General features: G+C 39.6%; 1 protein-coding gene and 1 pseudogene across 2 annotated transcripts in view; both read right to left on the bottom strand.

Annotated features, from left to right (window-relative positions):
- The window catches only part of LOC309509533 (NACHT, LRR and PYD domains-containing protein 3-like), a 643973-nt gene that overhangs the window by 27192 nt on the left and 593419 nt on the right, over window positions 1-23362 (bottom strand). The window lies entirely within an intron of this gene.
- Window positions 13335-16871, bottom strand: LOC309509550 (NLR family CARD domain-containing protein 3-like; annotated as a pseudogene). Its single transcript, XR_014211643.1, has 3 exons — window positions 16722-16871; window positions 15613-15720; window positions 13335-15431 (listed from the first exon to the last, which is right to left on the bottom strand). The product of XR_014211643.1 is annotated as an NLR family CARD domain-containing protein 3-like (transcript).

Raw genomic sequence — 23362 nt, 5'->3', positions numbered from 1 at the left:
ATGGGTGACGTCACAGACGCTTTGTCCATATTTTTTACAGTCTATGGTTTATTCGAGCAAAAAAGTGTTAATTTGAGCAATTCCGTCAAAGAAGCAACACAAAGCCTGTAAAGCATTGAAATAAATATCAGTAAATATTGGAAACTTAAATAATATAAAGTTAAATCTATTAAAAAAACAACAAAAAACTTTCGTTTAATAGCCTACTTCCACACAAAGACGCGTGATTCCACATGAAGCCTACAGTTCTGCGCTTTGAGAGGGATGTGGGACACGAGGAGGAAAGAGTCAGAGACCATCAATCTATTTTCTGATATCTTCATGTTTTCTAGGCTACTTGTTGTATAAGGTATGAAAAGCGAATTTAATCTTCCACAACCCAGCGGGCACCTTGACGTCAATTTAACATCAATATGACATCAACATTGATGTCAAAATGACGTCACGAAATAGGTCAAAAATGAAAGTCAAATTGACGTCAAAGTGTCGATGTCAATTTGATGTCAAGATTTTGACCTCTGCTGATGTCATTTTGCCAAACAAAAAGGTGAAATGCATGGCCGTACACTTATTACACGCTTCACTTAAAACTAACCAGATTTACTTTATTTAATTTCCGGTTTAATGAAATCATATTTTGCATTTTAAAGTCACCATGATGGTGGTTAGCGTTTGCTTTAGTTGGGCTCTTGACGCTTGACTTTTTAAAGGTCCCCTATTATGCCCCTTTTGACAAGATGTAAAATAAGTCTCTGATGTCCCCAGAGTGTGTATGTGAAGTTTTAGCTCAAAATACCCAACAGATCATTTTTTACAGCATGTTTAAATTGTCATTTTTTGGGGCTCAGAAAAACACGCTGTTTTAGTGTGTGCCCTTTAAATGCAAATAAGCTGCTGCTGCACAACACAGGGGGCGGAGCTTCATGAGCTCGCGCTCAGTCTCAGGACAATTTCATCTCACGGAATGATGATAATAATATCAGAAACTCTCAGTAACGGTGTTCATTTCGACCCGGAGTCGGACAATAATGCCTACAGAGTCAGAGTGCTGTATAGAGATGGAACAGGTATTACGGTTATAACGTATTTGTCATCTGCTTGTATGTATCCACTATTAATAGCCTACAAGTCTGCTGTTTCGGACCAGGTCCGAATGATGATAAAACATATACTGATGAGTTTAATAAAGTTTCACGAGTTCACATCTACATATAATTAGTACAATAAGTTTATGCGTATTTGGCGTGCTGTCCGGGAGGGCTCCGAGCTCGGAGTTAGGCCCGAACCCAGAGTACTCCCCCCAGTCGGTAAGTGTAGATGGAACTGGAAGTGAGGAGATGGGGTGGAGGAGGGATGCTGACAAACTTTCAATGAACAGAGATAGGTCTGCTGTGAATTTATACTCTGTCATTGAGTTGATTACTGATTAATCTCCAGCTGTGCATAATTTGGTTAATTATCTGAACCTGCTCCTCCCGAACTTTGTTAATAAAACATAATTTATTGTACATAACACAAAAGATGAAGCGTCAGTTTTACTTCAGAAAATCACCGTAAGAGCTGAGTAAACACAGTAAGTTATAAGAAGTGCGCAAGTACATAAACAAATTTCAGTAGAGTTGAGGGAGCATTTTCTTTAAAAAACTAAATAATTCCACCTCGTCTTCAGCGGCTGCCTCAGATTTCGGGAGTAAATAGAGAGAGAGCTATGTGGATTAATACATCCAGCCACACAACACTTACAACGCTTGGGAGACATTCTCGTCAGTGCAGCAGCTGTGAACTCGATCAGGGCGGGTCTATGTTCAAACGGCAGTGTCTGTCAACACTCGTGGGCGGGGCCTGTGCTGTAGTGACGTCACTAAAACAGCATTCTGAAAACAGGTCGTTGGGAGACACTGCTGATGATTTATGGGGATTAATAAAAAAGGAGTGAGTGGATTTTTATCACTATTGGGTGGTTCTGTACACACACTGCCAACACACATTTATGTCCAAACAGCATGCAAAAGTGAATGTTGCATAATATGGGACCTTTAATATAAAAATTTCTCTGGCTGCTATAATTGTGTGTTTATAAAGCACAATTGTTATAGCAAAAAAAGCCATGAGAAAATGAGATCAGGTGATGTTGGTTGTTTATTGATGATGACGACGATATCATCATGTAATTGCCTGAATCCCTGATCTTATTCAATGTCTAATGCTATGATTATATAGGACTTGTGATTTTAAAACTGTTTTATTCATAATCATTAATGGCAAAAGAAGTCATGTCTAGCAGTGTTGTTTATCAAATAATATACTTGGTTTTTAAAAACTAGTATTTAGTGCACAAAAACCTTTCATCTATGGCATTACTTAGACGCACACAGACATCAAGAAACAGCATATGAATCTCAACAATGGTGACATTCAAACAAAATATCCAGATAATCAGATCAACTCTGAGCATAAAACAAGCTATAAAAAAATCCAGCTGCATAATTTGTTAAAGCCGCAATGCATGCTGGGAGATAAGGGTGAGTTTTGATTGGTGGTACCCAGCATGCACTGCAGCATGAAGCATTTCATTGACTGTCACCATTGTTGAGAGTCATACACTGATGGCTAAGTAATAATGTAGAGGAAAAAGTTTAATGCTTTAAATGCTTTTAAAATCCTTTACATTATTTGATAAACAACATTACTCTCATGCTGTAAAATTAAATGGCTTCTATTATAAAACAATATTAAAACCACAAGTCCAACATGATCAAAACATTAGACCCAGAATAATATCAGAGATTCAGGCAATTACATGATGATATCGTCATCATCATCAATAAACAGCCAACATCACCCGACCTCATTTTCTCATGGCTTTTTTTGCTACAACAATTGTGCTTTATAAACACACAATTATAGCAGCCAGAGACATTTTTAAATTAAAAAGTCAAGGGTCAAGAGCCCAACTAAAGCAAACGCTAACCACCATCATGGTGTCTTTAAAATACAAAATATGATTTCTTTAAACCGGAAATTAAATAAAGTAAATCTGGTTAGTTTTTGTTTGGCAAAATGACATCAGCAGAGGTCAAAATCTTGACATCAAATTGACATCGACACTTTGACGTCAATATGACTTTCATTTTTGACCTATTTGTGACCTAAATTGCGTTGCCAGAGAGAGCGAGACTAAAAATCACCCGCGCGTGTGAAACGCGCTTTACAAATAAACTTGACGCGCCTTACATGTCTAATAACAAGCAAAAACTGTGTTAAAATGAATCTGACGTGCAAGTAAAAATGTAGGCTATCTGTCCAACAACGTTTTTCTACTTTACCACAGTAAAGAATCTGAATATAATAGGCCTAATTAAAAGTGAACCAAGGAAGAAACGTTTATAATCCCCTTAGAAAATCGAGACGTGACTGAAGATTTGAGGGGAAAAAACAAGAGATTACATGCAGGGATGAGTCATGATTTTTGAATATTCGATTAGTTTATTTAATTAATGAATTATAGAATATCGAATAGGTTGTGTAATTATTCTCTAAAATAAAATATCCATGTTTTTGGTGCTAATGCGGTGGTGACGCGTTCATATAATTACGTTCTGTAATAAGGTCCTGTGTCCTGAATGTTCAAGGACAAAGTTTTTGCACTTCCCTCCTAAGTTGCACTTCAGTAAATGTGTAGAAGATGTTCACAGATTTAATGTGACATTTGAAGTGAGTTGAGCAGTCTTAATCCTAATTTTTTGTAATGCCTTTGAATAATATGGGGGACATGAATCGCAATATATGGCAGAATCGAAACGCAATACTTGCTGTATCGCAATATGTTAAGAATTGCAATAATATTGAATCGTGGCCCAAATATCACAATACTATCGGATTGTCAAATTTTTGCCAATTCCCACCTCTAGAACCAATGAAATGTATTTTCAAACTCATACTGATTTAAACAAAATGATTTTACCCACACTGACTGACACATCCGAAGCGTGCCTCAAAGACGCCTCAGACAGCGCGTGATCCCGATATACTCTTATACCTACACAGAATTACAGTGTTTCAAAATATCTGTCTTGGCGAGTATTCAAGCAAACATAATCTGCTATGTGTTAAGTGAACGTTTGGTTAACTGTTGGGGAAAAACATCTGATGTGTAACATTATATTAGACCCATGCAGTACAGTAGGTCTGAATATATAGTCTTTTTCATTAATGTTAATCAAACAATTGTGGTACCATGGGGGAAAAATAAAAAATTTGGTGTTATTACTGAAAATAGCCAAAGATACAACGTAGTTCCACAGAAAGTTTTTTTATTACTCCACACTCTCCATTCCCACGAGACAAAAACCATAGAAGAACAACAAGTCTCGCCGATTCACACGACAATACATTCTTGTAGACTCTCGCGATAATACATTCACTCGCACATGAAGTTAACAATCTCCCTCTCTTCTTAAAATAAAAAAATGAACGGGGGACTTTGACATATTAAACATCGTCACCAAATACAAACGATTTTCAGAACACTGTAACATTTAAATGAGCTTGAGTATTTAAACAAAAAAAACTGTACCAAGATAAATGCTCAATAGTGAAGATATTACAGTTTCCATACACCCTCATACAGCTCTTTAAGAAGCATAAGTGAGGAAGCACCTTTCTTCGTCAAACAGTCAGCAAGTTGTGACTTGCCTTCTGACCAACGCACTTCTTTGATTTTGTTAGCATGTAGGAGCTCTTTGACACCGCTTATTTCTAATCTTAGTCTCTTCTCTGTGACCTGTTTTGTAGACTTAAGAGCGTCAAACAGGGAATGGTTATCAGTAACACAAATAAGGGGGAGAGCATTAAGATCAGCTTTACCAGTGGTAAGCTCAGAGTAGAGCATAGCCAAGAACATAGCATTGTCAATACCATCTGACATGGCAAGGGTTTCTGCTGCCAGCGTGCTTCTTACCACACGTCTGATTTTCTTAGATTGCCAAAACAGGGGAGAGAATTTTCCTGTTTTTTCCATGAGGGCAATTAAAGCCCCTCCCTGTGTACCTCCATCTGGAAGATTGCCCAGTGAAGCATCACTGAAGACCACCAAACTCAAATCATCACTGTTGCCCAAGTGTTGAAACTTAAGTGTAACCTTCTCTGACTTAAGTTTACGGATCACTTTGTTCACTTCATGTATGGACTGAACAGTAGCATTCTTAATGTTGGATGCTAGGCTACATGTGTCAAACATAACATCTGGTCTTGTCTGTTTAGCAACCCAGAGAATCTGTCCTATTTTGGACCTGAGTTGTTCTCTTTCTTTCTCGTTTAGTGGAGCCTCTCTCTGTACAGCACGTGCTGCCTGTAAGTGAACTGGTTGTAGGTTTTCAATGTAACTGTGCTGATGCACCTGCACTACATCACCCACAGTAGCAATGTCCATCCCCACGTATGAAAAACTGTCATGCTCTTCACGACCCACGTGAAATGCAGATTTAAGTACAGGGATGACATTAGTTACAAAGTGCTCTGAACCTGCCCAAAAAAAATCATCCACATGGCATGCCAGTACACCTGTCACCTCAGACTGCTCATTCTGCCAATAAAACACTGCAGGATCAACCCGTGACATTTTACCACCACTGTTCAGCATGAGTTCTTTGACCTTGTTGTACCAGTAGAGGGAAGCGTCTGCAAGTCCATACACACATTTCTTTAGTTTCCACAATGCATTGTCCACGCCTGCTTCTGGTGGAGGACGAATGTAAATGTCTCTTGAGAGTTCCATTCCCTGCAAAAAGGCAGACTTAATATCCATAGAATTTACTTTCCATTTGTTTTGACAAATAACAGTTAACAGCAGCCTGAGTGACTCTGATGCACATGTGGGAGAATCTTTTTGTAGTTCATGAATATTGACTTCTTCAAAAACCTCTCGCCACAAGGCGAGCTTTGGGAACAATACCATTAGAAGTCTCCTTCAACGTACAGACCCATCTAGTAGAAATACATTTCTGACCCTTGTCTGTGACCTCTTCGTAAACATTATTATTTTGCCAGTTTTCAATCTCTTGCTGTTTAGCAGCATCAAAAGAGATGTCTTTGGTAATGAGTACATCAGCATCGGTGTTATCACATTCAGTGAGAAGATCATCAACTTGTGACATGTCTAAAGCTTCCTTTTGGCCCTCGCTGCCATTTGGTTCAAAATACTGCACATTGTACCAGTTTTTATATTGCCCTTTTGCTTTTCCTGCTCTGCCTAAGGGGCTGTTTACACCTGGCCACTTCATGCGTTTTCTCAGATCGGATAGCTATCCGATCGTGAAAAGACCAGGTGTAAATGCCCTCCGAAACGCATTCGAGACGGATTTGAATCCGATCGCTCAAACCACTTCAGGAGGTGGTCTGGGCCGCATTCCAGACGAAACTGGACAAGTGTAAACGCATCTGGTTGTTGAAACCACATATGTAAATTGTACTCCTCCCAAAAATGCTAAAAATAAGCGTGTGAGAGCGTGTTATAGGCTATATGTAATGTTATAGCCAGATATGACGACGCAACCGGAACATGCATCACCGCAGATGAGAAGCTGAGCATCTCTTCATTAAGCCAACGTGCAAACTATCGCAAATCAAAGTGAAAGTAAGTCGCAGACGCTTAACACACCATCTTCATCATTAAAAGTAAAGAAACGAAATGATCTTACCAGGGCTGTTACTGCTCTCTCTTATTGCGGTCTTTGATTTGAAATTTTAGCTGATGATCAATAAAATGCAGATCATATCTGTTGCTTTCGGTGACGTGCACTCCATTAAATCTGCATATAGCGCGGGAACTGAAGATCGGATTTAAATCCGTTTCGCAAAAACACATTTATGTGACCAGGTGTAAATGGAATCGTTTTGATAAATCAGATAGCTATCCGATCTGAGAAAACGCATGAAGTGGCCAGGTGTAAACAGCCCCTAAAACTCTGGCAGTGTGCTTAGTACCATCATCTCTGTTTGTAAATGTCACTGTCTGACCTGTTCTCAGTTTGACACCAGTGGAACCCACTGTATTAGTAGCATCACTCTCTGTCTCATCAGTTTGTCTCATGTCTTCTCTATCACCTGTTTCTGTGTTTTCAGGGATTTGCACGTCTCCATTAACACTCATTTCATCATCTGAATTCTCTGACACATCCGTGTGTATTACATTTTCATTTTCTTTACTATTTTCAGGAATATCAGGTAGTACAGGTTTATCCTCATCCTGTGCATTGACTTTATTCAGCCTGGACTGGTGTACTCTGACAAGAATCCCACCATGTCTGATAAACACTACAGAGCCATCCTGACCGATAACTACAGCAGGGCCTTTCCACTCTGTACTGTCTGCTCGTTTGTAGTACACTCTGTCTCCTGTCTCATACTTTTCATCTGTAGGCCTGAGCTGCTTTCGTAAAGCTCTTCTTATTCTTTCTGAGCATTCCACCTCTGTGAATGCTCTTCTGGAAGCATGCAATGCTGCTAGATGCTGTCCTACTCTAGTACTCATAGAAGTGCTCTCTAGAGCAGGCAGTTTATCAACCAAAACAGAGGGAAGATTAGGACTGTGACCAAACACAAGCTGGTGTGGACTATAACCATGCACATTGATCATACTATTTTTGGCCATTAGAGCCCAGTCTAGAGCAGTCTGCCAGCCACACCCGTTTTCCCTTTTCACCTTCAGGAGGATCTCAGTCAGTGTCATGTTGTGTCTCTCCAGCAGCCCGTTGCTCCAAGGACTGTATCCCGCTGTAGTCTTTATCTCAGTGTTGAATTTTTCTGCCATCTCTCTTACCTCCTCGTTGTTGAACTCGCCACCGTTGTCTGTGTATATTCGTTTAGGGGCACCATGAACACTTATCCACGAGTGGATGAAGGAGTTGACTATCTCCGAGGCTTTCTTTGTTCTCACAATGTTTCCAGCGCTGAAGCGTGTGAAGTGGTCGATGATGTGGAGGTACCATACGCCAGGTTCCAGCTCATGTAGATCCATTGCCACCGTCTCATTGTACTCTGAGGCTAAAGGCAAACCAACAGCAGGCCTGGGCTTGGTCCTGCTGTATCTTTGACATACCTCACAGTCACGGATGATCTCTTGCAGAATAACTGGACAGTCTTTGTCAGTATTTCCAGAGCTGAGGATGAGCCTCTGCAGCCGGTCTGCGGAGGCATGGCCAAACTGCTTGTGAAGCTTCAGGAGAACTTTACGCTTCTCTTTTGTAGACATCTCTGCTGTAACGACAAGGATTTCACTTTCATTGGTATCCGCTTCAGTATTACCATCTCTAATGTCAACACAATAGTGTCCCGAACTAGTGAGCTCAAGAGGCACTGGTTGTTTGAACATGACAACTCTGTCATTCTCCATGTCTAAAACAGTTCCTGCTCTCTTTAGAGACATTTTGCTCAGCAGTAAAGGAATATCAACAGGATATGTTGATACATTTTCATGTATGAATATCAACAACAACTTCCGTTTCAATGTGACATTTTGTTTGTCCGATCTTAGCAGGAAGCTTCACCTTTCTGTTGGAGTGTACCACCTGACCGTCACCAAATCTGAAAGGTCTGCTGCTTGAAGATTCTGTTTGCAGCAGTTTACTCATTTGGCTTTGGCTCAGGTCTTTCATGTAACTATCCAGCCACTTCTCACCACAAACTGTACGTGTGCATGCCGTGTCAATGATAGCTGATCCCAGTGATTCAGTTAGGAAGATCTCAGAGTCCGTCATGACTTTTGTAAATAGTGTAATGTTACACTCTTCCACATCTTCTGCTAGCTTTACTTCATTTCTCCGATGAGGACAGTCTTTGGCCCAATGGTACGTGCTCTGACAAATGACGCATTTTGTTCTCTTACCATATTTGTCGAGTGGGTTTGTACCTTGCTGTGGCTGCCGCTGTCTGCTCTGTGACGGGCCGTTGTTCCGTCTGAATTTGTCCGGTGGCCTCTGCTCCGTGAAAAACGCCGCATCTTGAGTCTCGCTGCCGCCGCTTGCTCCACTGGTTTTTCCTCCGAAAATCCGCTTCAACGCTGACTTCATGGATGCGAATGTCAGATCCGTGCACGCTGTTAGTGCTAGCTGCCTACTCTTCTCCTCGAGACAAGCCGTGTCCAGGAGTTTAAACGCTAACACAGCGTCAGGCAGGGTCATGTTGTACTTCTTCATGCGGTTGTATCTCTGCTCAAAGTCTATGATGTAGTCCGTCATGGACACCGCACTGTCTTTGGAAATCGAGTCGAAATGAGAGTATTCTTCATAAGCGCGGTCTTTTTCTTCTCTCAAGAATATCGCGTCCAGCTTAGCTAGCAAGGTTTCCATACCGTCATCTTTGTTTAGATCGTTCGCGGGTATTTCTAAAGCGGTCTCTCTGGCTCGCCCCTCGAGCCCCAGCACCACCGCGAGTGCCTGCTTCTTCTTTTCTAAGGCCGTAACAAGTCTCCACATACTAACTTCATTTTTCCAGCACTCGTATGGTCGGGCTTCGTCAAGCTTAGGCGGTACTCTGTAGTTGGAAACCATCCTCTGCTACCATTGAAAATAGCCAAAGATACAACGTAGTTCCACAGAAAGTTTTTTTATTACTCCACACTCTCCATTCCCACGAGACAAAAACCATAGAAGAACAACAAGTCTCGCCGACTCACGCGACAATACATTCTTGTAGACTCTCGCGATAATACATTCACTCGCACATGAAGTTAACAATTACCAGAGATTTTAAGGTATGGTTGGTAGATGATTTTGTTTTGGAACCTTCAGAAAACGTTTAACTCGATTTTTCTCAAAATTGACTTTGACAATTAAAGTCAAACAGGTGTAGCTCAGTCATGAACATTTGCTCATTGCGACTCATTTTGCCAGAACGGGTCACGTATGTCAGCAGACGCATATGTAAAATCAAAACTGCCTAATGTTACTTGATGAAATGTTGGCGCAGGACGAGGTATAGGACTGTGAAGCTTTGGGGGTGTTGTTGGACTTGAACTTCTGAATCCGATCCAGACGTAGTCTGAATATCTAATATCTAAAAATTCTTAAATCAAGATACATAAGCAATTTTTCAGTATACAAGACTTAACATTTTAAGTTATTGTGCTAAATTTATCTTAAATTAAGAATATAAAAAAGAAAAGAAGACAAAAATACGGAGAAAGAAATTTATTTTCTGCGGGGTAAGTCCTAAAATTTACATCAAAGCATTTAGTCCAGGGTTCCTCAAATCCGGTTTTGAAGTGCCGCTGTCCTGCAGAGTTTCTCCAACCCCAATTAAAGACGCCTGAACAAGCTAATCCATGTCTTCAGAGTTACAGGAAGGAGTGTTTTATCAGGGTTTGAGCTAAACTCAGTAAGGCTCTGCCCTCCAGTGCCAGATTTGTGGAACCCTGATTTAGTCTTACAGAAGACATTAACATGTCTGACTATGATATACTGTAGATGATCTTACCGGAGTTTCTCCAGTTTACAGTCAGGATCCTCCAGTACAACAGAGAGAAGCTTCACACCCGGATCTCGTAGGTTTCTATTATTCAGATCCAGTTCTCTCAGTTGTGAGGGGTTTGATATCAGAGCTGAAGTCAGAGCAGCACAATCTTTCTCTGTGACTCCACAATCACTCAAACTGTAGAGAGATGAAAATCATACTAGGTAAACACTATGAACTGAAAACAAAAAGCTCCAAGCAATGGAGAAAAAATTGACAATTTGTAGATGGAGTAAAGAAAACACTGCACTTGGTCACCAATGGATGGCATTGTCTCAAAATTAGGGTTGGGTACCGAAACCCGGTTCCAATAGAGAACTGGTTCCGACGTAAACGGTAGTATCGAGACCGAATAAGAACGCAACTTTCGGTGCCTGATTTCGGTGCCTGACTTTTTTCACCGCCCCCTATAAAACATCTCGCGGCACGAATGATCCAATAACAAAACATCTCCAGTTAACCAGCAGAGCATTCATTTAGTTTGTTTGTTAAATAAGAGACGATCTAGCGCTGAACTGTGTTTTTTAAATGATCAAAGTGCTCGTTGCCGCTGCGATCAGTGGCGCGGATTCTTGTGGCTCGCGCACACCGCACTTTCTTCACGCGCGCTTCAATACGTTGCAGAGATCGATCTATTTATGAGGCGTCGTCTATATGAGTATGTGCGCGGAGAGTTTGTGTGTGCGTGCTCGCGTCTCAGATGAGTATGTGCGCGAGTGTGTGTGTGTGCTCGCGTCTCAGATGAGTATGTGCGTGAGTTTGTGTGTGTGTGAGCTCGCGTCTCAGATGAGCATGTGCGCGGAGAGTTCCGCGCGTCTCGTGTGTAGAGTTTGTGTGTGTGCTCGCGTCTCAGATGAGTATGTGCGCGAGTTTGTGTGTGTGTGTGTGTGTGTGTGTGTGTGTGTGCTCGCGTCTCAGATGAGTATGTGCGCGAGTTTGTGTGTGTGTGTGTGTGTGTGTGTGCGCTCGCGTCTCAGATGAGTGCGTGAGTTTGTGTGTGTGTGTGTGTGTGTGTGTGTGTGAGCTCGCGTCTCAGATGAGCATGTGCGCGGAGAGTTCCGCGCGTCTCGTGTGTGTAGAGTTTGTGTGTGCTCGCGTCTCAGATGAGTATGTGCGCGAGTTTGTGTGTGTGTGTGTGTGCTCGCGTCTCAGATGAGTATGTGCGCGAGTTTGTGTGTGTGTGTGTGCGCTCGCGTCTCAGATGAGTGCGTGAGTTTGTGTGTGTGTGTGTGTGTGTGTGTGTGTGTGTGTGTGTGTGTGTGTGTGCTCGCGTCTCAGATGAGTGTGCGCGGAGAGTTCTGGTGAAATCAAAAAAATATAGCCTAATGCACACAAAGTGTCCCTGCTTGATATACAACCACTGATGAGCATAATCGGTTTAAAAAAACAACAACAACAAACAAACAAAAAACTACGAATGCGGATTAGAACCCAAAACCTCTGACACTCTTGACTAAAGTTCAAGTTCAGCTGCAGTGTTCCTCTTCGGGTAAGTCTAGTATTTTAATGCCAACTGCAAATCTTGCATATCAAGTACGTATATCAAGTATATTTATATGAGGCTATACTATGTGTGTTAAATATGTCTGCTCAGTGTCAGATATTTCTCTGTTTTGTAAAAGTCTATAATATATAATACGTAATATAATATATAATATATATAAATAATATGAGAAGAAATTTTTTTTATCTTAACTTAAGTGTTTTCGGCTACATCAGTAGCCTTTTAAACGGCACAATTTGTTGCCGTTGTTGCCAGGAAAACTACTTTATAAAACTGGATCAGTGATAAATCACTCTCTTTGTCTAGCATATAATTAAGAAAAATTATTCCCATGACAAGAATTTTACTACCATCAACTGATATCTCAACCATGATAGCCTTTTTTTTTTAAATAACATTTGTGCTTTATTATGTCATATTATACATGCTTTATTATATATATATTATGATGTCATATTTATAGATTTTGACCTTTGCCTTTTTAGTCCAGTCTTTGGCTCTATCCAGTTGATGTTGTTTACCTCTATTATAAGAGTTGGGCTTTGTTTGTCTGTTTAAAATGTAATACTTAAAATGTTAAAGGATTAGTTCACCCAAAAATGAAAATTATGTCATTAATGACTCACCCTCATGTCGTTCCAAGCCCGTAAGACCTCCGTTCATCTTCGGAACACAGTTAAAGATATTTTAGATTTAGTCCGAGAGCTTTCTGTCTTTTCTGGTATACTGTCCATGTCCAGAAAGGTAATAAAAACATCATCAAAGTAGTCCATGTGACATCAGTGGGTTAGTTAGAAGTTTTTGAAGCATCGAAAATACTTTTAGTGCGAAAACAAACAAACAAAAAAAACAGACTTTATTCCACTATTAATTTCCTTCTCTCTGGGCCTCGAGTTAGTTCACGTAGTGTAACAGCGTAGCGCTTCTGTTTTATACGTCACACGTAAGCTCACTATTGGCCGATGCTGGTCATGTGTGTGGTCAAACTTCTAACTAACCCACTGATGCCCCATGGACTACTTTGATGATGTTTTTATTACCTTTCTGGACATGGACAGTATACCGTACATACATTTTCAATGGAGGGACAGAAAGCTCTCGGACTAAATCTAAAATATCTTAAACTGTTCCGAAGATGAACGGAGGTCTTACGGGCTTGGAACGACATGAGGGTGAGTCATTAATGACATAATTTTCATTTTTGGGTGAACTAACCCTTTAATGAAAACCTCAACTAAGTAGTCAAGTTTCATTGTCAAATTTGCAACAATAAAGAATTAACTTTTAATGTGGATCAAATCCATATAAATGGTTTAAGTACTAATTCATTTGTAACATTAAACTTGTTTATTTTAAATGAATCCTCATGTTGAAGACATTGGCTGTCAGGTGCTTTAACACAAGTTTGAGTCAGCTTGTATTGTTTCCCAATCACATCTCCCCGTCATTATTCACATCAATAAAATAGATAAATTTTAAAAAATCAGAAAAACAATAAAAACAAGTATGCTGCCATATTGCTCCTATTACTGATACAATAAATGTTCGTATGTTTCTTAGATTTATGATCTTTTGATTTTCTTTTGTTTTAACAGTAAAGTGATAGTTTTCCCTGATACTTACTGAACTTTAATCACGGGCAGCAGCTTCTGAAGAACCTTCAGTTTTTCAGCTTTATTGTTTTCTCCAACAAATGTATTAATATCAAACTTCTCCAGACTCTTCTCTGATGTCAACAACACAAAAACTACAGCTGACCACTGAGATGAAGAGAGTCTGGCTTCACTTATTGTTCCAGATTTCAGATACTGTTGTATTTCCTCCACTAGTGACTGGTCACCCAGTTCATTCAGACAGTGGAACAGATTGATGGATTTCTCTGGAGAGTCAATGGTCCTGATCTTCTTCTTGATGTACTCAACTGTTTTCTCATTGCTGTCAGAACTCCTTCTCAGTGTCATTAGTCCCTGAAGGAGAATCTGATGAGACTCCACTGACAAACCCAGAAGGAAGCGCAGGAAAAGGTCCAGATGTCCATTTTTACTCTGTAGAGCCTCATTCACGGCTCTCTCATGGAGCTCAGAAAATGAAACATGTTCTGATAAATTGAGTTTAAACCAGTTCTTAAACATAGACAACAAACCTGGTTTAGAGACTGGGTCAAATACATTCCTGTTGTTGTTTGTGAAGCAGAGGTGCACATATAAAGCTGCTAGATGTTCCTGAACACTCAGATGAACAAAGCAGAAGACTTTCGCCCTGATACAGGCCTGACTCCTCTCTGAAGATCAGAGTGCACAATCCTGAGTACACTGATGCTTCTGTCACATCAATGCCACACTCTCTCAGGTCTTTCTCATAGAAGATCACATTGCCTTTCACAAGCTGCTGAAAAGCCACTTTCCCCAGTTTGAGGATCATGTCTTCATCTGTCAGGTTCTTCTCATAGTCCTCCTCATGTTTTATGTTGGACTGAAGGATCAGGAAGTGTGTGTACATTTGAGTGAGAGTCTTGGGAATCTCTCCACTCTCTGCTTCACTCAACATCTTCTCTAGAACAGTGGCTGAGATCCAGCAGAACACTGGGATGTGGCACATGATGTAGAGGCTCCTTGATGACTTCAGGTGTGAGATGATTGTATTGGCCAGACTCTGATCACTGATTCTCTTCCTGAAGTATTCCTCCTTCTGTGGCTCATTGAAGCCTCGTACCTCTGTCACTCGATGGACACACTCAGAGGGGACGAGATCGGCTGCTGCTGGTCTAGAGGTGATCCAGATCAGAGCAGAGGGAAGCAGATTCCCCGCAATGAGGTTCGTCAGCAGTACGTCCACTGAGGCTGATTCACTTACATCACAAAACCTCACATCACTCTGAAAATCCAGAGACAGACGACACTCATCCAGACCATCAAAGATGAACAACACTTTATATTTGTCACTGGATATTTCCATTTCTTTTGTTTCAGGGAAAAACACATGAAGAAGATCTGAAAGGCTGAATGTTTCACCCTTCATCAGATTGATCTCTCTGAAAGGTAGTGGAAATATGAGCTGGACGTCCTGATTCACTTTGCCTTCAGCCCAGTCTAGGATGAACTTCTGCACAGAGACTGTTTTTCCAATGCCAGCGACTCCCTTTGTCAGCACAGTTGTGATGGGTTTGTTTTGTCCAGGTAAAGGTTTAAAGATGTCATTGCATTTGATGGGTTTGTCCTCTGTTGCTGCTCTCCTGGATTGTGTCTCAATCTGTCTCACCTCATGTTCATTACAGATCTCTCCACTGTCACCCTCTGTGATGTAGAGCTCTGTGTAGATCTCATTCAGGAGTGTTGGGTTTCCCTGCTTTGCTGTTCCCTCATTCAGACGCTTAAACTTCTTCATCAGATTTGATCTAAATGTGTTGAGGACTTCATGGCTGCAAAATTCAAATTCCATGTTACATGTATTACATAAGTTAAATATAGAGATAAATATATAGAGTAAAATGTCTTATTTATTCTCTGTATCATGACCAAGAACATATCATAATATTTAGGAAATGTGTTAATTATTAATGTGTTTTAATTTTGATCTCAATCTAAAATTCCACACTTTACCTGACACCAGCATCCCTGCTTTCATTAAAGTCCTGTAGTTGATTCATAGATTGGTCATTCTTCTTACAGACGGGTTTTGTTACTGCTGATCTTTGTGGTGGGATTGACCTTAAACATCATGAAGAGAATCAAGAATCAGACACTGTGATATTGGTGAATTTATTTTACATCACCTGAATAATTCTATGAACAGTTAATAAGTAAATGCACATTAATAAATCAACTCCTAAAGGGCACAACTGTAATAATACTAAAAACAAAAACTATAAGTTTGACAATATGTTGTATTAAATATTGTACATATTAAATTAAAATAATACATTGTTTATTGATTGCTTATAATTTAACTTCATGCCAGTTGTCAGAGATATTTTAATGGTGAGAATAAAAGTACCGGTAGCAAAATATAAAAAGAGAAATAAACAAAAAACTACAATTACAAAAGTTTTTTAAGTAAATCGGCCTCACTATTCTTTTCATAAGAATCAACAGAGTCCTAAAATAGTTAAAACCATCGCATTTCCTTAAAATATGCTTTAAAGATAGTGGACTCTGTCATAATAGGCATAAAGGAGGATCTTCAACTGATAACAAAACCTTGTGCCTATTTGGCAATATGTGCAGATGATATGGTCCCAGTGATTATCTGAGTAGAAACAATGTTTTCTACCAACAACATGATTCATTTCATTAAGTTTAATTGTATTACATTGATACCATTTGTTGGTAATTTTTGGAGGACTCATTTTGGAGGAGGTTATGATGGGTTTGAGGTCAGAATATATAGGGCATTATTTGAGCTCTGAATATAAGGCCTCCACAGCAGCACTGCTGCACATTACCTGGAGTTCCACAACGCCCAGGTACCAACAAAAAGGACTACAGTCCATTTAAAATGTACACAAAAGCTGGGTGTTTCAAATAATATAAGCATCTCTTTCAATAAAATGCTATTTATCTGATTCCAAGCCATGAAATTGGAACACTCATAGATATGTTTCTCTTGCATCAGGTGAAGACAATGTCTATTATGAATATCATAAATACAAAATACAAAACACCATAATATTAAAATGTTAATCATGTCTTTAAGAAATGTTGTAGCCTACCTGAGATCAGCCTGTGTATTGTCATTCTTAAAATCTATTGGCTGACCCATAGACCTGTCACTCCTCAAAGACACACAGCTGGGCGCTGGTTCTGATCTCTCCTGCTGAACTGAACTATAACAGAACAGATTTAATTAGTTTTTGATGATAATCATCATATGTAAGATCTTCATACTGTTTGGATGAAAAGCACTTGAGGAGGGTTTAGACATTGTTTTCAAGAAATTCATTTAAAAACAGACATCTCTTTTATTATGGGTCTATAAAGGGTTATTTAATGTATTTATTTAATGTATTAATTTAAAGTACCTGCAAACTGGAGAAAAATCTTCAACTCTGGATGTAAATGACGAACAAACACAAAACTAAAGTAATTAAACTTAATTAAACATCTTTATCATTGATCTGATCATGAGAGTTGGAGGTAAATAGATAATGACATCGATGCGTTCACTCAAAAAAGTAATTTGAAAAATCATCACATAGCCTAACTTACAGCACGATACACAAAAGAAACCCCGTTCCTTTACTACAGGATGAAAAATGTCAAACACGTCCTTTCAGAAAAAAAGTATTAATGTGGACGTCACCTGTAAAGGGCCTCAAGACATAAAAAGTCCCCTTGATCCATATTTAGTCTAGATATCCAACCGATTCACAAACTCCTCCATCTTTTCCATCAAGTAGCTAGTACACACATTCCTGTCTACGGTTTTATAAAAGTTTCTGTGAAATACTTACTACTATTTTGTATCGGAACTTAGGAATCGACTGTCTGATTACATGGCGAAACATCAGCTTCCCTTTCAAGGGAACTCGAGCTGCGTCGAGACGCGGTGGGAACACCCTGCGTGATTGCGTCGTGAAGCACGTGTATAACCAGTCCAATGGAAAGACGAGACGTAATAGGCGGGTGAGATGGTGCTCGATGCAGAGCCAAATGGGAGGAGCTAGAGCTCGAGCTCCCCCTTTTCTGGAGCTCCAGCTCCACCTTGCTAAATTTAGTGAGCGGGGATTCGCTGCAGCGTCAAATGGGAGGAGCTAGAGTTCTAGCTTACCCTTGCTGGATCTAGTGCGAGTTCAACCGTGAGGGAGGAAGGACACGTTTTTTTTGATGCTGGCATACATCATATTGTATTTTTCTCTAATATTTGTCGTGATTATGATTAAATATGTATCGTTTCTGTGACAAACGCGTAAACACCTAATAAGAACATTGCTCACACTGTGTGTGTGTGTGTGTGTGTGTGTGTGTGTGTGTGTGTGTGTGTGTGTGTGTGTGTGTGTTTCTGAAAACGGTTGAAACGTATCTATGTAGCCTATTATTTTATCTTTAAAGCGTCTGCTATGATTATGTAAATTACTAGACTTAAAAGGCAATGTGAAAGCTTAGATAGTGCACCCCTATTTATTTTTTTATAATTTACGTGTGTGTTATTTGTGAATTAATCTAAATCATCTGATTAATTTATGAAATAAAAAAATAATAAGACTAGGTACCTTATCTGCCCTTTTTGTAGAAGTAAAAGCATACTCCAACAGGCCAGTTGTAATTATTATTATTTTTAATTATATGTAGTTATTTTTAAATTAATTAAACTAAAGAAATAAGAAATTAAAATTTCTCAAATAAAAATGTATATTTACTGTACCAAACACCACTTTCAATACACAATAGTCACCATACTTTATTAAACAACACTTTATTGGAGGACAAAGCATAAAGTTGATAAAGTAGCATAAAGAAAAATGAGATTCAAGATAAATAAAAATGTGTCTTCAAAAATACGTTACCATCATATGAATCCATTCACAGCTGCTGAAGCCACAACACGAGTGCCAGAGAATCATATTCAGTCACCTACAGAAAACAGATTTGATATTGTGTTGGAAAATAATGATTCATTATCACAGCTAAACTGGTTTCTTGCTCTTCCCTGTACGTCTCTATCATGTTCGTGTTCTTCTACCTCGTCTAAACAGTTTGTTCAGTTGAAGAACAGAAGATGTGATCACTGATGTGGTGTAGCTTTTTCTCAACCAGAGGAAGAAGTCTCAACATCCCATTGTCAGGCGTTCTCCAGTGCTGGTCTGAAAGTAAAACAAAAAACACAAACCATTCAAATGAAGTTGTTTAATGGACAGTCGGGTCAGCTTATGTTCTGCGTTATTTAAAGCAGTGATGGTTTACTCTGGCCCTCAGCGTCCACTGTCCTGCAGATTTAGCTCCAACCTCAAACCCTCCTGCCTATTGTCTATAAGTAAACCTGAAGACTTTGGTTCAAATTTTCAGATGTGCTCGATTAGGGTTGGAGGTTAACTCTTAATTAACCTCAAAAAGTAGAATGCAAAGGGCCAGAGTTGCCTGTTCCTTACATACATTTACAAAGCAGCAGTCAGTACATTATATAATATACACATTGAAGTATTATATATATATATAATATTGCAGCACATAATATAAGCGAAGTACTGAACAAAAACAGTTATATCAACAGCAACCTATTTTAAAAGATTTTTAAGAAAGGCATGGTCTCTTTTGAGCCTTTGCCAGTGATGCTTGATTTCTTTCCAGACAACATACTCTTCTGTGAATTGTTTCAAGAGCTTCACTTGGTCAAAAATCAAGTGATAACCTGTACAATGTAAAATTGTCAACATCACAGTAAATTGACGGTGTTGATTTTCCAGTGTTACAATAAAGTGTTAAAATAAAGTGTTGAATCAACACTAAACAGATTGGGTTTAACACCAGAAGTGTCCGTTTTAAATAAGAGTTGGTGTCATTTTGCGTTGTTGCAAACATAACTCTCTTTTAGAGTTAACCAAGCCACACCTCCGTTTACGTGCAACCGTCGTTTTGACTGAACCAGAGTCCAGACCACATGCGAACGCCATTTTACTTGTGGAAGAGTCAAGCGTGGGGTAAGTCTAATACTTTAACTTGATAGTAATACAGATAAATCAGACTGTAAATTGATTTCAATGTATACAGTTTATTAGTTTAATCTATTATTCGATCACAAATCACTGTAATAATGAATAATTAACATTAGACAGCCAACGAGCTCTGACGTCTGATTTTTGTATTTTGATTTTTGCCAATGTCATGCCACTTTATAGATGTAAAGGTAGTAAAGCCTCGATTAAGCTTAGTTTTGTCTATCATCACGTCTCGCGCACTGTAATTGTTTTTATGCACGTTCACAGGCATTTTCTTTCTGAGCACACTCGACAAAGCCTAAAGTTTTGCGCGCGCGAAGCACAGGCCATTTTACAAGGTGAACTGTTGAATTTCTAGAGTGTTCTACCAGTAACGTTAAATTGGCCTATCAGGAAGATCACTGGACTAAAACTAAATGTTATGATTTTAATTTGAATATTCTTTCGTTGACCGTGGTTCTGTGATAGTCGTGGTTCTGAACTGTGGTAACGTTAAGTTTATCATGTTGTGAAATGATTGATCTGCGTGGTATTATTTTCTGCCAAATATGGGTGTCAAACGCAATTAATTAAAAAATTTGTAGTGAATTAAAGCTCTCAGTTGCCTTTTAAGGAACGAAATCCAGTAATATTTGTTAGTGTTCGCTCTAACACTGTGTGGAACACTCGTCGTGAAATATAGGTAACGTTAGAAATAAGGCACAGCTCTTCACTCATCTCCCTAGGGCTGAAAAATGTAGTCGACATTATCGATAAACGTCAAAACAGATATTGTCGACAGATATTTTCAACTAATAACGCCTGCAATAACGCGGTTTAACCATTGGGACGCTGTAGTGCAAGGCTGTATTGCAGCTGATGCAATAGAAGATGGCGGTTGAAGCTTTTAATGGTGCTGCTTTATTTAATATAGATTTGTGAGGCCAAGATGGCGGCGGTGTAGGTGGTAGTGTTTCTTTGCTCTTCAGGGAAATAAAGGTGAAGTGGTGATATAACCTATTAATCGGACTGGTGATAACGTGAAAAAAAAAACGTGAAAACGTTATATGATTCTGATTTGACATCTTTATGCATGGGGAAAAGAGGCAAGAAGAAAGTTAAACAAGTTTGGCTTGACACCATGTCTTCCGACGGATCTGGCTCAACTGATCAATTTGAGAATTCAGCATCAGCCTCGAGTAGTGCTGGATTTAAACTTAAGAAAGATACCAAATGGACTTCCGGGATAATGAGGAAGCGAGCAAAAGCGTAATATCTTAGCTCCCTGACGGTCTTACGCTCCCTGACTGAAAAATACCTCAAAACCTGAAAATTATAGTCCAATATAGTATGTCAGGGGGTAAACAAAGAAGAACAAGGGCGAATCAGCAAACAACTACTCAACCGGCAGATCTTTTATCCTCGGAAACCATCGCAGCTACCGAGCTAGCTAAAGATAACAAAAGCATGGAAGCTATTCAAGCTACCATCATTGCAGAGCTAAAAAAAGTTCAAGATGACGCTAAAAATGAGCTGATTGACAAGATTGGGGCATTAAATACTGAAGTGAGTGGTTTCCGAGAAGAAATGGGGAAACGTATGGACGACATTGCTGAAGAATTAAAAGGAGTGACTCACAAGAGTGGAGGAGACAGAGCAGAGAGTGGCCGACATTGAGGAGATCAATGCCGATGTTTATGATGCCCTGGAACACGCTCTGTACATGCAAAAGGAGCTCCAAACACAAGTAACAGAGCTGGAAGCACGTTCACGCAGGAACAATATTCGCATACATGGTATAACCGAAGAATCCGAAGGCACTAATATTCAACTTTTCATGGAGAACTTTTTAAAATCAGAGCTTTCTCTCGCTAATACGACACTTAACATACAGCGCTGCCACCGCTCACTAGGCTCCAAACCACCACCGAGTGCTAATCCCAGATCCATTGTCATGTGCTTTCTGGAGCACACAACGAAGGAGAAAGTGCTGCGCGCGGCATGGGAGAAAAAGACTATTCAATTCCATGGAAAACGTGTGTATTTTGACCACGACTACCCCAGTGACATTCTCTCCAAGCGCAAATCTTACAACCCAATCAGAAAAATGCTGAAAGAGAAAGGGTGTCGTTTCCAAACTATGTACCCGGCCAGACTTCGCGTGTTCTTTGATGAAGGCCCAATCATCTACAAAAGTCTAGAGGAAGCTACGGACGACTTGAAGAAGAGAGGGCTAATACAAGATGATCTGGTGGAGGACACCGCACCCGCCGCACCCACTCACAGGTTGAGGAAAACCCCTTGGGAAACAGCGCGTGGAACCGGTCGGAACAGAGAGGAGCGCACAAAACATATTCAGGAAAAGCTGAAAAGATTCAAGCGCCCCGATAATAAGGACTAACTAATACACCCCAGCTTATCATCTCTACGTGCTGGAATAGGAAAGTATACAGAGGATTATGACTCCGCCCTTAAAAAAGAGTGACATTGTTATTGACCGTCGCATGAGGAACGCTTTCTCTTTGCGCTGCTACGATAGAGGAGAGGAAGAGTGGCAGCACTGAGAGGGATGCCCTGGTTCTCCAGGCCCTCCCTCCACCCCCCAAACATGAAGGTGGACCTAAACTTCACTTTTGGAAGTCACCCCTTTTTTTCTTTTTTGTTCAGGTGTGTTTTACGTTCTTCTTTGCAGACCTTTGTTTGTTCAACAGAGCATCTAGAGAGATATATGTACATTATTCTATACCCCCATAAAGATGACGGTAAAACAGCATTATAAGGTAATTACCCTTAATGTAAATGGTTTACATAACCCAATTAAAAGAAGCAAGGCTATTGCTAAAATGAAACGTGGGAAATATGACATAATATTCTGTCAAGAAACGCATTTTTCAGACGCAGAGCACGAAAAGATACGCAAAATGGGATTTAAAAACTTGTATTACTCTTCATACTCAAAAGGCAATTCTAGAGGAGTTGCTATTCTTCTTCCAAGCAGGCTAAATTTCCAATTTTCATCTCAAGTTAGCGACAAGGAGGGACGTTATATATTGGTTAAAGGATATATAGATCATAAAGAAGTGACTCTCTTAAATGTATATAGACCACCAGGTAAAGACAATTGTCTAATTAAGAGAATTTTTGACCTTATTGCAACAGAAATATCGGGAGTGTTTATTTGTGGAGGTGACTGGAATATTTGTCTTAACACCTCCATAGATTCTTCGAGCAAAATTAAAAAACCTCAAGCAGAGGCAATCCTTGTTAAGAAAATGCTTAAGGAAGTTGGGATGATGGATGTACTGTATGGAGAAGTCTGTATCCAACAAACAGGAGTTATACTTTTTTTTCTCATTCTCATCGTGTGTATTCACGATTAGACAATTTTTTATGCTAAACGCTGACAGACATAGAATTGTAGAATGTGAAATAGGAGTGAAGGACATATCCGATCATGCAGATGTATGTTTAACATTACATTTGGATAATGACCGTAAAGAAACATTATGGAGATTGAACACCAGTTTTTTAAAAGATGGTGAATTTCATAATTTAGTTGGAAAAGAAATTAGAGACTATACAGACTATAACAATGACACTTGCACTTCTCCAAGTATATTATGGGACGCCTCAAAAGCCGTTCTTAGGGGAAAATTGATTATGTGGTCTTCTATGAAGAAAAAAGAAAGAGAAAGGCGTATCAATGATTTGACCGCAGA

This window comes from Leuciscus leuciscus (assembly GCF_965113295.1).
Source record: "Leuciscus leuciscus genome assembly, chromosome: 11".
Classification (NCBI taxonomy): Eukaryota; Metazoa; Chordata; class Actinopteri; order Cypriniformes; family Leuciscidae; genus Leuciscus; species Leuciscus leuciscus.
Note: the sequence above shows the minus strand (reverse complement) of the source record. Positions and strands in the feature narration are given on the sequence as shown.